A 12,048-nucleotide genomic window follows, 5' to 3' on the forward strand; every position below is an offset into this window, starting at 1 on the left:
AGTCTTTTCTGATTCCCTATTGCCCTGGCCATCTGCCTCCCTATTCTAAGGACTCTGTAATACACTGGGCTTACATGGATGATGGAGACCATCTCTATCTCAGGGTCCTCTACATAATCACAACTACTAAGACAACTCTATCATACCTGGAAACCAGAACACGGACATCTTTCCAGGGCTCTCATTCAACCTAGCAAAACAACACAAAGAAACATTTTCTACTAAAAGGAAAATGTATAGTAGATACCATCAAAATCAAGACACTGGTCTAAAAAAGTTAAATGCAAGTCACAAACTGGGAAAACACTGCTAATAGTATCCAAAGAGCTAACTTCTAATCATATAAAGAACCCTGGCAACTCAATAAGGTAATCCAAAGGGGAAAAATAGGGCCCAGTAGCATGGCCTAGTGGCTAAAGTCCTCACCTTGAATGCGCCGGGATCCCATATGGGTTCCAGTTCTTATCCCAGCAGCTCCACTTCCCATCCTGCTCCCTGCTTGTGGCCTGGGGAAGCAGTCGAGGACGGCCCAAAACTTTCGGACCCTGCACCCATGTGGGATACCTGGAAGAAGTTCCTGGATCCTAGCTTCGGATCGGCATTTCATCGGCCATTACGCTCACTTGGGGAGTAAATAATTGGATGGAAGATCTTCCTCTCTGTCTTTCCTCCTCTCTGTATATCTGACTTTGTAATAAAAAATAGATAAATCTTAAAAAAAAAAAATTAAAAAAAAACAAAGGGGAAAAATAAGCAAAAGATTTTAGAAAGCATCTCAATAAAAGATAATGCATTAACAAATATAAATAAGCATTAGCAGAGATATCCAGCATTACAATTAATTAGAGAAAAGTAAATTACTACCACAATGAGGTACCACTATATAAACTAGTCAAACAAGGTAAAGCAAAAATTGACCATACAAAGGATTCTGGGGACGTAGATCAACTGAAATGCACCATACATGGCTAGCAGTAATGCAAAAAGGCACAACAGCTTTGGGAAAGTTTGACAGTTTTGCAGAAAGGTAAATATATAGCTATTTTGTGACTTAACACATGTCCATTTGACAAACTATACACAAATGTTTGTGGCCTTTTTATCTGTAATGATCAAAAATTGCTAACAATCTAGGCCAGCAACACAGGTAAATGCAAAGTACCGTGCATTAAAAAAAAAAATGGAAAACTATTTCCTAATAAGAAGAAACAGTATATTGATAGTTCATCCAATATTACAGGAACTGGTGGGAAGAAACCAGATAAAAGAGAAGGCACAGTATATAAAATTCCACTGATCTCACATTCTGGAAAATATAAACTGACTCGCTGTGACAGAGGCCAGTGAAGATGGTGTATCCCACAGAGCACCGACGCTCAGTCCCCAACCTGAAACCCTGGAGGGCAGCCATGAAGGTTGAGTAACTGAGTTCCTAGCACTCAGTATTCACCTCCCAGCATCCTGTCAATCTAATCCCAGTGGTTGCCAATACTCGGGGAGTAAATCAATGAATGAGGAAGCCTGCATGTGCTCACTCACGCTCTCCCTCTCTCTGCCTCTCAAAAAAATTTCTTTCAATTTGCTTTAAAAAAAAAAACCTGCAGTAACTCATTTTTCTTATACTACAAACTAGACAGTAATGCTGTATATATTCCATATATCCTAACCAGCCCTTCTGCTTGTGAGTGCTAATGTGCATAGTGGGGAAGAGGTAAGAGACACAGAGGAACTCTCCATAACTTTAAAGAAGAGGTTAACAGTCGTTTTAGTAAGTATTAGGAGAAAGGGGAAGGGAGGAATGTGGGGGGAAAACAGCCCCGGATGCCAACATGGCTAGTCTACAAATCAAAGGAATTAGACTACAAACTCTCTTTTAAGGCACTAATGTATACTAATTGAAATTCATACCAGAAACTGAGGTAACAAAACATGGTCAATCCTGAAATTCTAGTTTTTAAAGCAAAATAAATGCTATATTACTAGGCTAGTTATATAGGAAAAAAAATGTTTTTAACTGTCTTATTACACAGAATATATTTATGGAATTTAAAGTCTTAATTTCCATGACAAATGGATTTAGAGAAATCAAAAAACATCCAAAGCAAAATCTGAATCTACTCTGGAGCCTTGCAGGCCTCCCTCTACTCTCTGTGCTACGATGTGGAGTCACTATTATATCACTGTACATGAGAAAACAGATGACTGTCATTCACTTCTCCTTTCATGACTGCACAGCTGGCCAGGAGCTGTGAGTGCTGCCACCACACAGCATGAAGAGAGTTACCGTGGCATGCCACTGGCCTGAGAAAGCACTGAAATTTGAAGCGCGGTTTCCACTAAATGTTACTGTAACACTTCCGCAGGATTATAAAGACGAAAAAAACATAAAAGCAAACTGTTACAAGTCAGGAACCACCTGTACACCCAGTGAGAAAACTCTGAAAAACAAACAATATTGTGTCGCATACTTTCTCTACAACTACACAAAGTAAAAAATGCAGTCCCTGACACCAGCCAGGCCACCTCCCACTAGCAGCTGCCGGAGCTGTGGTGCTCTTCTGCTGGAGACAGGGCAACTTCCCACAACATCAACATCAAACAAGCTCCTTGTGTCCAGGACAGATCCACATCAAATTAAGACCACCTCCACCTAACAGTAACTGCTGTCGAAGAGCTGCTGCTATTGGCTCCCCTGCTTGTGGAATCTACTGGGAAACCAGGTGATGAAATGGGCCTGCTTTCGGACAGTATCCAACCATTGCTCTGACCATCACAAAACCACCCGACCAAAGCTCAAACCCTCCAGGTCTTTCCAGGCGGCTCCTCTTGGAGGAACACTAAGGTTTTCCATATTTACATGCTCTGTCTTGGGGCAATGAGTAACAAGCCATCTTGTCTAACTGTGAGCAATTCTCCTCGTGATCTCTCCTGCAGGGCATTTATAACAAGAAACAGCCTCAAAAGCACTGTTACAAAGGTGAGGAACAGTGAAATTAGCAATACAATTCAAGCAAGAATCATCAACAGATGGCAAAATCATTATGTAAAAACAGTATAATCACATGGCTTCCAAGAGTCGCCCATTTTGTAATCAGAGGGCGGTGTGTGTGTGTGTGTGTGTGTGTGTGTGTGTGTGTGTGTGTGTGTGTGTGTGTGTGTGTGTGTAATCCGAGTCTGATCAGAGAGAAAGGCCTTTTCCAGAATAACCTGAGAATGTGAGGTTTTCTACAAAGCAACTGGCTGGACTCTTCAAACAGTAGGTGTTCTAAAATATAAAATCAAGGCCACAAAGTGCTTCAAGAGTCTAGCACCAATAAACAAGCACAATGAGGAACCCTGAATTGAGCAGCCCTAGCTAGTGTGAGAAGAGATAGAAATTACTTTTATAGTGCTTTAGAAATAATTAGAAAAACTATACATGCTCTATGTTGCCAGATTTTTGTCAATTTGAGGATAATCCTCATAGGAATAAAAATGGCTTTGTGGTTATACGCAGAAAATATTTTATTCTAATTTCATAAGTGCTTAGTATATACTACCAAAGTGTCTAAAACTTACTAATTATCTAACCAACAGAAATCTTGTGTTAATATATAGATATGGATAAAAACAAAATAGATGGAACACAAGAAAGCATAGTATGGGATTTTTAAAAAAATACAAACAGTTGGTAAGTCTAGGTAAAGAATGTAAGGTTATCATTGTATTTTTCATTTAACTTTAGACCCAAAATGTTTAAATGTTTAAATAAAATACGAAAATAACAAATTACAAGAAATAAACAGAATTTTTCAAAATCTAAAACATTATATGAAGTAGTATAAGGCTTGTTGTTTGGAAACAAGTAACATTAAGTTTAGGATTCCAATTTTTCATTTCTATATTGAAATAATAAATATAATAAGCACCACAAATAATTTTTGTAACTGACAACAAACTGAGAAAATGCTTTTAAAACATGAGGCAGAAAACTAGAATATTAACCAAATAGTTTTTTACAGGCAATTTCAATAGAAAAAATAGGAATATATAAGTAAGCAATTCACAGAAGTAGCCCACTTGCCAAAAGATAATCAACCTCACTAATAATAAACACAGATGAAAATAATAAAGGAATATTTCTCAGTTCAATTATTTTTTTTAAAAAGTGTTACTGAGGGAGAAAGGGAAAAAGAAATTATCACCCACTAATGAAAGTAACACTTGAAGGACAATCTTACAGTATCTATTTTTAATGTTTATAACCTATTATGCTGTAATTATACTTCTTTATCACTCTAATGTTCAGAGGCATAACAGGATTGCTTGCTGAAACCTTGCTTGTGATACCAAGCATATCACAATGACTTGACTTTAGCAGTAAATGGATGATTAACTATTAGACTATTATACAATCTTAATATGGCATACTACATAGAAGTTAGAGTAAGTCAGATTTTATATGCTAATACCCTAAGTATTAACATGGCAGAGACACCAAATTTTTAAAATTCATTCTCACCTTCCATAGTAACAGGACTGAAGCTGAGCTCATGACTCCCTTGCAATTACATGTAACTAAATTCTCACCAAAGGAGGAAGAGTTTTGGAAGTAATGTATGTCCTTCTGCATTGGGTATTTTAGGGAACAGGTTTCCAGGTTATCTCCCTTTCCTGACACAGCTGAAAAAAAACATGAGAATAAAGCACAATGGAGTGATGGAGCCGAGATGAGAAAAGTCTGGATCCCCAGACGAGCACACAAGAAAAATCTCCCCAGGGTGATCTAAAACCTGCATTCCTTATCGCAGCCTCCCCAGGCTGGACATGATTTAGCCTCCTTCACAACCTTACCTTCTACCTCTAGGCTCCAATCTTATTATGCTAAATATTATATGATTCCACTTATATAATATATGCAGATCAGTACAATTCATTAAGGCCAACAACAGGCATCACCAAAGTTAAGAAAGGCAAAATGAAAAATAATGCATAATGAGTAAACAGTTTCTGTTCAGAGTCATGGAAAATTTCTGGAAATAGTGGTGATGGATGCTCAACATTGTAAACGTCATTAATGTTAATGAATTATACATCTAAATTGCTTAAAATGAGAAACTTTAAATCATATATACTTTACTGTATTTCTAAAAGCAAAAATAAACTACTATACATTTCTGAGATGACAGATAACCTTAATCGGAGAAACATCTATTCATAAATTAAAAAACTAAACATTGCTTAATGTCAACTTTTCATCATATGCCTCATTACAGCATATACACAATAAACAATGTATATTATGTCAGTTCTCAAAATCTCTAACAGACGCTTCATAAAAAAAAGATACATTCAAGTAGACAAATCTACATGAATGATGTTCATCATTGGCATCAGAGAAGTGCAAATTAAACCATAGAGGAATGCCTTAACTTGGTAATATTTCATACATATATTATATGCTCCAACAACACAATAACAAAGTTTCCTTTAAATCACTAGTAATGTTTTAAAATAAGAAAAACAGATGGCTTCCTGTTGATTATAAAAGTTACAATAAATTATATACTTACTAGCTGTGATATTGGTTCCCTGTTTCCTGTAGGTTGCACTCAGGATGATGACAACAAACTCATAATTGCTCATAATGTTGGTCAGATAGTAAAACGCCCTGGTTTCTTACTTCTAATTTTGGCTGGTTGTATACTTGATAGTTTCATTCCTTTCAGCTATTTAAAAATACTTTTTCCATGTCTCCTAGCCTAAATGACTCCTTGATAACCTCAGGACATTATTTTGCTCTTGCTGAATTCATGATTTTCTCGCTGTCTTGGGCAGTTTGGCCACGTCAATGCATGGCCAGAGTTTTTCCTGTGTGTCAATTCGGATGTCAGCTGTGCTTCCAGGACATGTAAACTGGTGCTCTCTGCCAGACACTATTAACTCTCCCGAAGCTCCATTCTGATGCGTGCTCAAAGCTGGGTGTGCTCTCGCAGGTCTCTCAAACTCTGTTTAAGTGACTCTACTCTTTCTGCTTTCTAGCTGTCAAGCTAATAAGCTTTATTCATATAAAATTGATTAAAAGGTAGGCAACCTCCAAACTACTTTTCTTTACCCAAATTAAATTTAAGGCAGAGGTGGGGGGAAGTGTTCTCACTGCTTGCTGACTTGACTCAGCCAAGGCCAAGCTGGGAGGCAGGAGCTCAATGCAGGTCTGCCTCATGAGCAGCAAGGACCCATCTAACTGAGCAATGTCCCGCTGACTTCCAGAGTGTGCATGAGCAGCAAAGAATCAGGAGCAGAGCCAGCACTCAAGCCTAGGCAGACCAGATGGGAAGCAGGAATTCCAACAGACACTGCTTTTCTGAACCCTAAAATTCATTTACTCTTCTTTAACATAAAAAAAAAAAAGGTTTGCCTTTATTTGTCAGAAAAAGAGAAACCCTCCACCTATTGGTTCACTTCTCAAATACAGCAACAATCAGGAGTGGACTAGCCCAAAGCCAGGAGCCTACAGCTCCATCCAGGTCCCACATGGACAGCAGAGATGAAGCACCAGAACCATCAGCTGCCATATCCTGGGATGTGTGTTAGCAGGAAGCTGGATCCTGAGCAGAGCAGCGGGCACCACAACTAGGCACTGGCTCGGTATCCTAAGTGGCTATTCACCACATCCTACCCCTCTTGCGTACTCTCTGTAGTGTCTGCTTTTCTGTTCAAATCCTCTTTCACTGGGGCTATTTTCTAATCCTTTTAAGCAAAGGATTCTGTAATTCTTGTGATCTAACTTAAAGTTGTTTCGAAGTCTTTAAAGATTTTTAAAATGTCCAGCCATACCTTAATTTATATTGATTTTTTTCCTTTGTCTGGAAATGGGCCTTATTTTTAATATATTTCTTCCTTTCTTTTCTTCTTCTTCTTCTTTTTTTTTTTTTGGAAGAATTATTTATTTCAAAGGCAGATTTACGAGAGACAGGGAGAGACACAGCGGTTGTCCATCCTTTTGTTTACTCCCCAGAAGGCCACAAGAAGCAGAGCAGGTTCAGTCTGAAGCCAGTAGCCAGGAACTTTGTCCAGCACTCCACATGAACACAGAAGCCCAAGCACTTGACCCATCCTTGCTGCTTACTCAGGCACATTAGCAGGTAACTGAATTGACAGTGGAGCGGCCACAATTAAGCTGGCATACATTTGGGATGCTGGCACCACAGGCAATGGCTTTATTCACTTTGTCACAGCCCTGACCCCAATATTTCCAATTTCTTTGCATAGTTAATAATTTTGGTTGAAAGGAACATTGCCAACAGCATAGTATATATAGCAACTCTGATTTTTGTTAAATTCTTTCAAAGGACTGTTTGGCTTTGATTTAGGAATTACAGAGGTCTAACAGCCTTGCTTGAACTCAAAACTGCTAATGCCGACTCCCTTGCAGTGCAACAACTGATTTCACCTTCTAGACTGCTGTCTTCTTTCGGTCTAAAGCTCTATGGATTATGCCAGTATCCAAATAGTTTGGCAGTCAGCCAACGAATTGGGTAGCGGTTGTATTCAGACACAAGACTCACATCCCTGGTATTCTGCTACTTTGAGGATTTCTGCCCTTGGTTGTAATCATGCCATGAGCACTGTGTTAGGGACCCTTGACATCTCAAGCCAGCTTTTAGTCAACCAAGCTGCAACTAAGTTGAAAAATGTACTCAGTTAAAAAAGAAAAACAGAAACGTGAATTTCAGCTGTCAACCCTTTCTGAAGAGCAGAACTCACATAATTATCAAAAATAAGTTAGAAATGTAATCCCACAGAAACTTTAAAATCATGTACTTATTATAAGGAAAACTTTACATATAGCATATGTAGTTTTGTAAAACATCAATATGCTTTTTTTTGCCTGCCAATTACCTGTATATATCTAAAATCAATGAGAATCTCCAAGCATTTTTTCATCACAAGACAGACATAAAGAACTCTGATAAATCTCAACATCTAAAAGACAATGGTTTATTATGGGATGGAATCAAACATGCATCAATCATGGCCACCTGAACTATCAAGGATGGCTCCGCCCTTTGCTAACCCACAAACCTAAATAAATGCACAAGTGTCATTAAGCATCTCACACAGAGCTAATACTTTCCTGGTAAGACACAGAATCAAAACGTAAGGCTTTTCTTAAAACAATTAGCTGAGGAACTGAAGCACAGATGCAAAAATAATTGCCTCCTTTGGGATTTAGCTGTCAAACACAGGAAACATCAATGCTTTCTTAGAGTCCTATAAATAATTAAAAGCTTGTCATACACCTAAGCATTCAGTGAATATGTATTTTAAAATAAACTTGTAATATGACACCAAAAGCACCAGCAATCAAAAACACAAACAAATTAGACTTCATCAAACACTTAGCTCTGAAAGCCATCATCAAAAAAGTAAAGATATGATTCACAGAATAGGAGAAAAATATTTGAAAATTGTGTAATAAGAACCTAAAGTTCATATCGCACAAATACAATCTAGTTTTTTAAATAGGTAAAGGATTTGAGTACAAAGTAAATAAGCATGCAAGCTGATGCTTACCATTCATCACTATGAAAATGAAAAATCAAAACCACAGTGAGATACCACTTCACATTAACTAGGGTGTCTACAACACAAAATATGCCCAGAGGATGTTTTAAAAAAAAAAGCTCGGAATACCTATACACTGATGATGGGATTATAAAACAGTGCACCATTATGACAGTTTCTTCAAAACAATTATATACAGTGTTACTGTATCAGACATCCATTTCATATCCATATACAAAAAAGAAACTAAAGCCTAAGTCTTCACAAAAACTTATACCAGATAAAAATGGTCACATCAGAAATATTCCTAACAGCCACAATAAGACGATACAACTCATCAACTGAAGAAGATAAACAAAATGTGGTATGCAATGGATTATCAGTCACAAAAATGAATGAGATATTGACAAACACACTTTATTATAGCTAAGTGAAAAAAGCTAGACACAAAACAACAAATATTATTATTTCATTTTTATAAAATGTTCAGAAATGACCAAACTGATATATTTGTGGCTGCCTAGGACTAGGAGGTGGGAGATATGGATAGAAGAGAGACTGAGATATCCTAAGATTAGGCAGTAACAATAATTGTACAACTCTGCAATTCTGCAAAAATATCAATGAAATATACACAGAGGGTTGAACTTATATCACAATATAAATGTCACTAAAAATAACTAAATTTGCAAAGATGAAATAAGCATCAGAAACATTTTTAATACAAAGACAACAGGTTCCCTCTAACTCAAATACATGCATTGATGGAAGAAAATTACAGTAATGACTCTTCTCTAACACATCTCTATAAACAGGTTACCACATTTTACATGAATAAAAATGTATGGGAGACTGTCACATGCTCATACAACTGCTATTCCTGTGACAAAAAAAAAAATGCTGTAAGCCAAATAGTATAATTGTGGAATATTTAATCAGCCACTGTGATTACTTTTAGAAGTTTAAAAACACCATTTGGCTACAATATTTATTGCTTTAAACACATAAAAATGTATAAAAGTTAGTGTTTGTCATTAATTATGAGTGTACTTCAAAAAGTCTGTGGAAATGAAGTTAAAAGATAAGTTTCAGTTGGTACAAAAATAACCGATATCCACGCTCAGTATTTCCAAACATGCAGCTTTTTCTTCACCTATCTAGGAAATCTATTCCAAGAAACCCATTCGAGTAATCTATGCCAAATAAATGTATTCCTTAAATATCTTTTATGGACTAAATTAGAAGCAGCCACCCAAAGATCACATATTAACCATTTGATTACATAATGTCTATGTACTTCTCTCCCATTTTTGAAGTACACTTAATAATTTTAAGATCTATCATTATTAACCAAAGCACTTATAATCTCTATGCAAACAAATCTGAAACATTATACAGCTAAAGGAAAACACATTCTTTGATTAATTAATCTATCTTTACTTAAAAATGCAAAAGTTAACTCATTTCATGAAATGATAGGTTGTGAAACTCTTCATATGACATCTACAACATTTTTCATATTTTACTCTTGCAACAAAGAAACTGGGAAGTAAACAAAATACAACCTGGTCCCAATAATGGCGTTTGCCATTTTGTAGCAAGCAAAACATACTGAAAGAGTCCATGGATGACTAAAGAAGAAATCTGAACTAGTGTTAGCAAATAATTGACAACTATTACAAAACCTTAGCATTTCTGCCCACTAAAACCATTTTTTTAACTTTGCACACAAAAAGAGTTTCTGAACATCATGTGCAGAAAGGATCAGAAGGGTCACAGAAGCAATGAGAAGTCTAGCATCCTGGTAAAAGTTAAAAGAAATATAAATGATAATTGCAACTTACATTGGCTATCATAAATATCACTCATGTAGCATGTCTTTAAACTTTAATAACAAGAAAAGAATATAACATCAGAACAGGTACTCACCAAATATCTATGTAGTCTTTTAGAATCTTGCTGATGGTTGGAACTCCCTAAAAAAAAAAAATAATAATTTTATACCAGGAGCCTATCTGTATCATAAAATAATAATAATAATAATAATAATAAATGTAAAAATTGAAAAAAAAGGTTTCATCTGCTCTGTTAAAGCCACCTAAAATTTCCATTTACTAGAGTAATATGTCTGTATTTAAAAATTTAAAATTCATGGCTGGTACTAAAATTTTGGCATAAGACGTTTTCACAACATTATAATTAACTTGAATTTTAAATGTGATATTTAGAGAAGCTAATGAATTATCAAAACATTGGCAGCATCCCCTAGACAACAAAAAGGATGAATCTCTCAGGAATTGAAGAACTTTAGGCCAGAAGCAGGCATCTGCCCTGTGTGTATGTGGGTCTGCCTCTCTGCTTTGCAATACAATTAACTTTTTAAGTAGAACCAAAGAAGTAGAAAATATTTTACAAATTATTCTATTTTCACATAGAAATCACTTAAGAAACAACATTTCAAATCCCATCCTAGGATTATAGTAATTATATGTATGTTTATATAAATATATGTACATATACATTATCCATAAAACACAATTGTATAATCTACCCAATGAACATCACTACTTATAAGTTAGCTGTAAACAGTGTTACAGTAAACTTGCATTTCAAATCCTTTCAGATGTGCCTCAAGTTATCTTAAGTGCAAAAACTCAAAAATAAAAGCACTAAATAATATTTACAGAGTTCCCTACTGGTCAGGCATTTTTCTCTAGAATTCGAAACATTTACATACACTTTTTTAAAATCACAGAATGCCTTATCGTGAGTATGTCATCTGCTTAATGACGGTAGCAACAACTGACTCCACAACCCAATGTTTTAAAACTACCACCATGAAACTTCAAAAACAAAAGAACAAATAAGGCAGAATATTGCGTCCTAAAAATTAAAACTTTCTCTTTCAAAGCCATAAAAAGAATCTGTTTTTAAATTCCATTTAAACAGTCACCAGAATAAAAATCATCTATCTTAACTAGCGGAAAATGTTGCACACCACATATTATAGTAACACACATAAAAATAAAATATTTCCTTATAAGTAAGCCATACTGAAAGAGATCACTATTGTTAAAAAGCAATAAAATTAATGACATCTATCCATAGGCCATGAAAACAGGGAGTAAGAAGACAAACTGGAGGATCAAATATAAAATTGCAAATAATGAAGATTCTATGACCATCTTATCATGACTTTGAATTAGGCAAGACTTTTTTTAAAGAATACACTAAAAAGCAAAATAAAATAGATTTCATTACAGGTAAAAGGTATTCTTTGATAAAAAAAAAAAAGGAAGGAAGGAAGAACAGAAGGAATGAACGAAGGGAAGGAGGGAGGGAGGGGATAAAATGAAATAGAACAGGAAAAAAAATGGCAGTGCACAAGTCCAACAAATGGTTCACACACAAAATATATTTAATCTTAAAGAAAGCTTCAGATCATCAAGAAAAGGGGCAGTAACTTTTACGATAAGCTAGAAACCAAATAACACTTCACAA

At 35.8% G+C, this 12,048-nt stretch overlaps 1 protein-coding gene across 2 annotated transcripts in view; it reads right to left on the reverse strand.

The window, feature by feature from the left end:
* The window catches only part of FBXW7 (F-box and WD repeat domain containing 7), a 197,550-nt gene that overhangs the window by 118,139 nt on the left and 67,363 nt on the right, over positions 1–12,048 (reverse strand). For both annotated transcript variants that reach the window (XM_040966610.1, XM_040966611.1), the window contains exon 2: positions 10,477–10,523. The gene's annotated coding sequence lies outside the window, so the exon portion shown is untranslated. The remainder of the gene's footprint in view (positions 1–10,476; positions 10,524–12,048) is intronic.

Source organism: Ochotona curzoniae, unplaced genomic scaffold (assembly GCF_017591425.1).
Source record: "Ochotona curzoniae isolate NIBS_2020 unplaced genomic scaffold, NIBS_Ocur_1.0 scaffold_4506, whole genome shotgun sequence".
Taxonomy (NCBI): Eukaryota; Metazoa; Chordata; class Mammalia; order Lagomorpha; family Ochotonidae; genus Ochotona; species Ochotona curzoniae.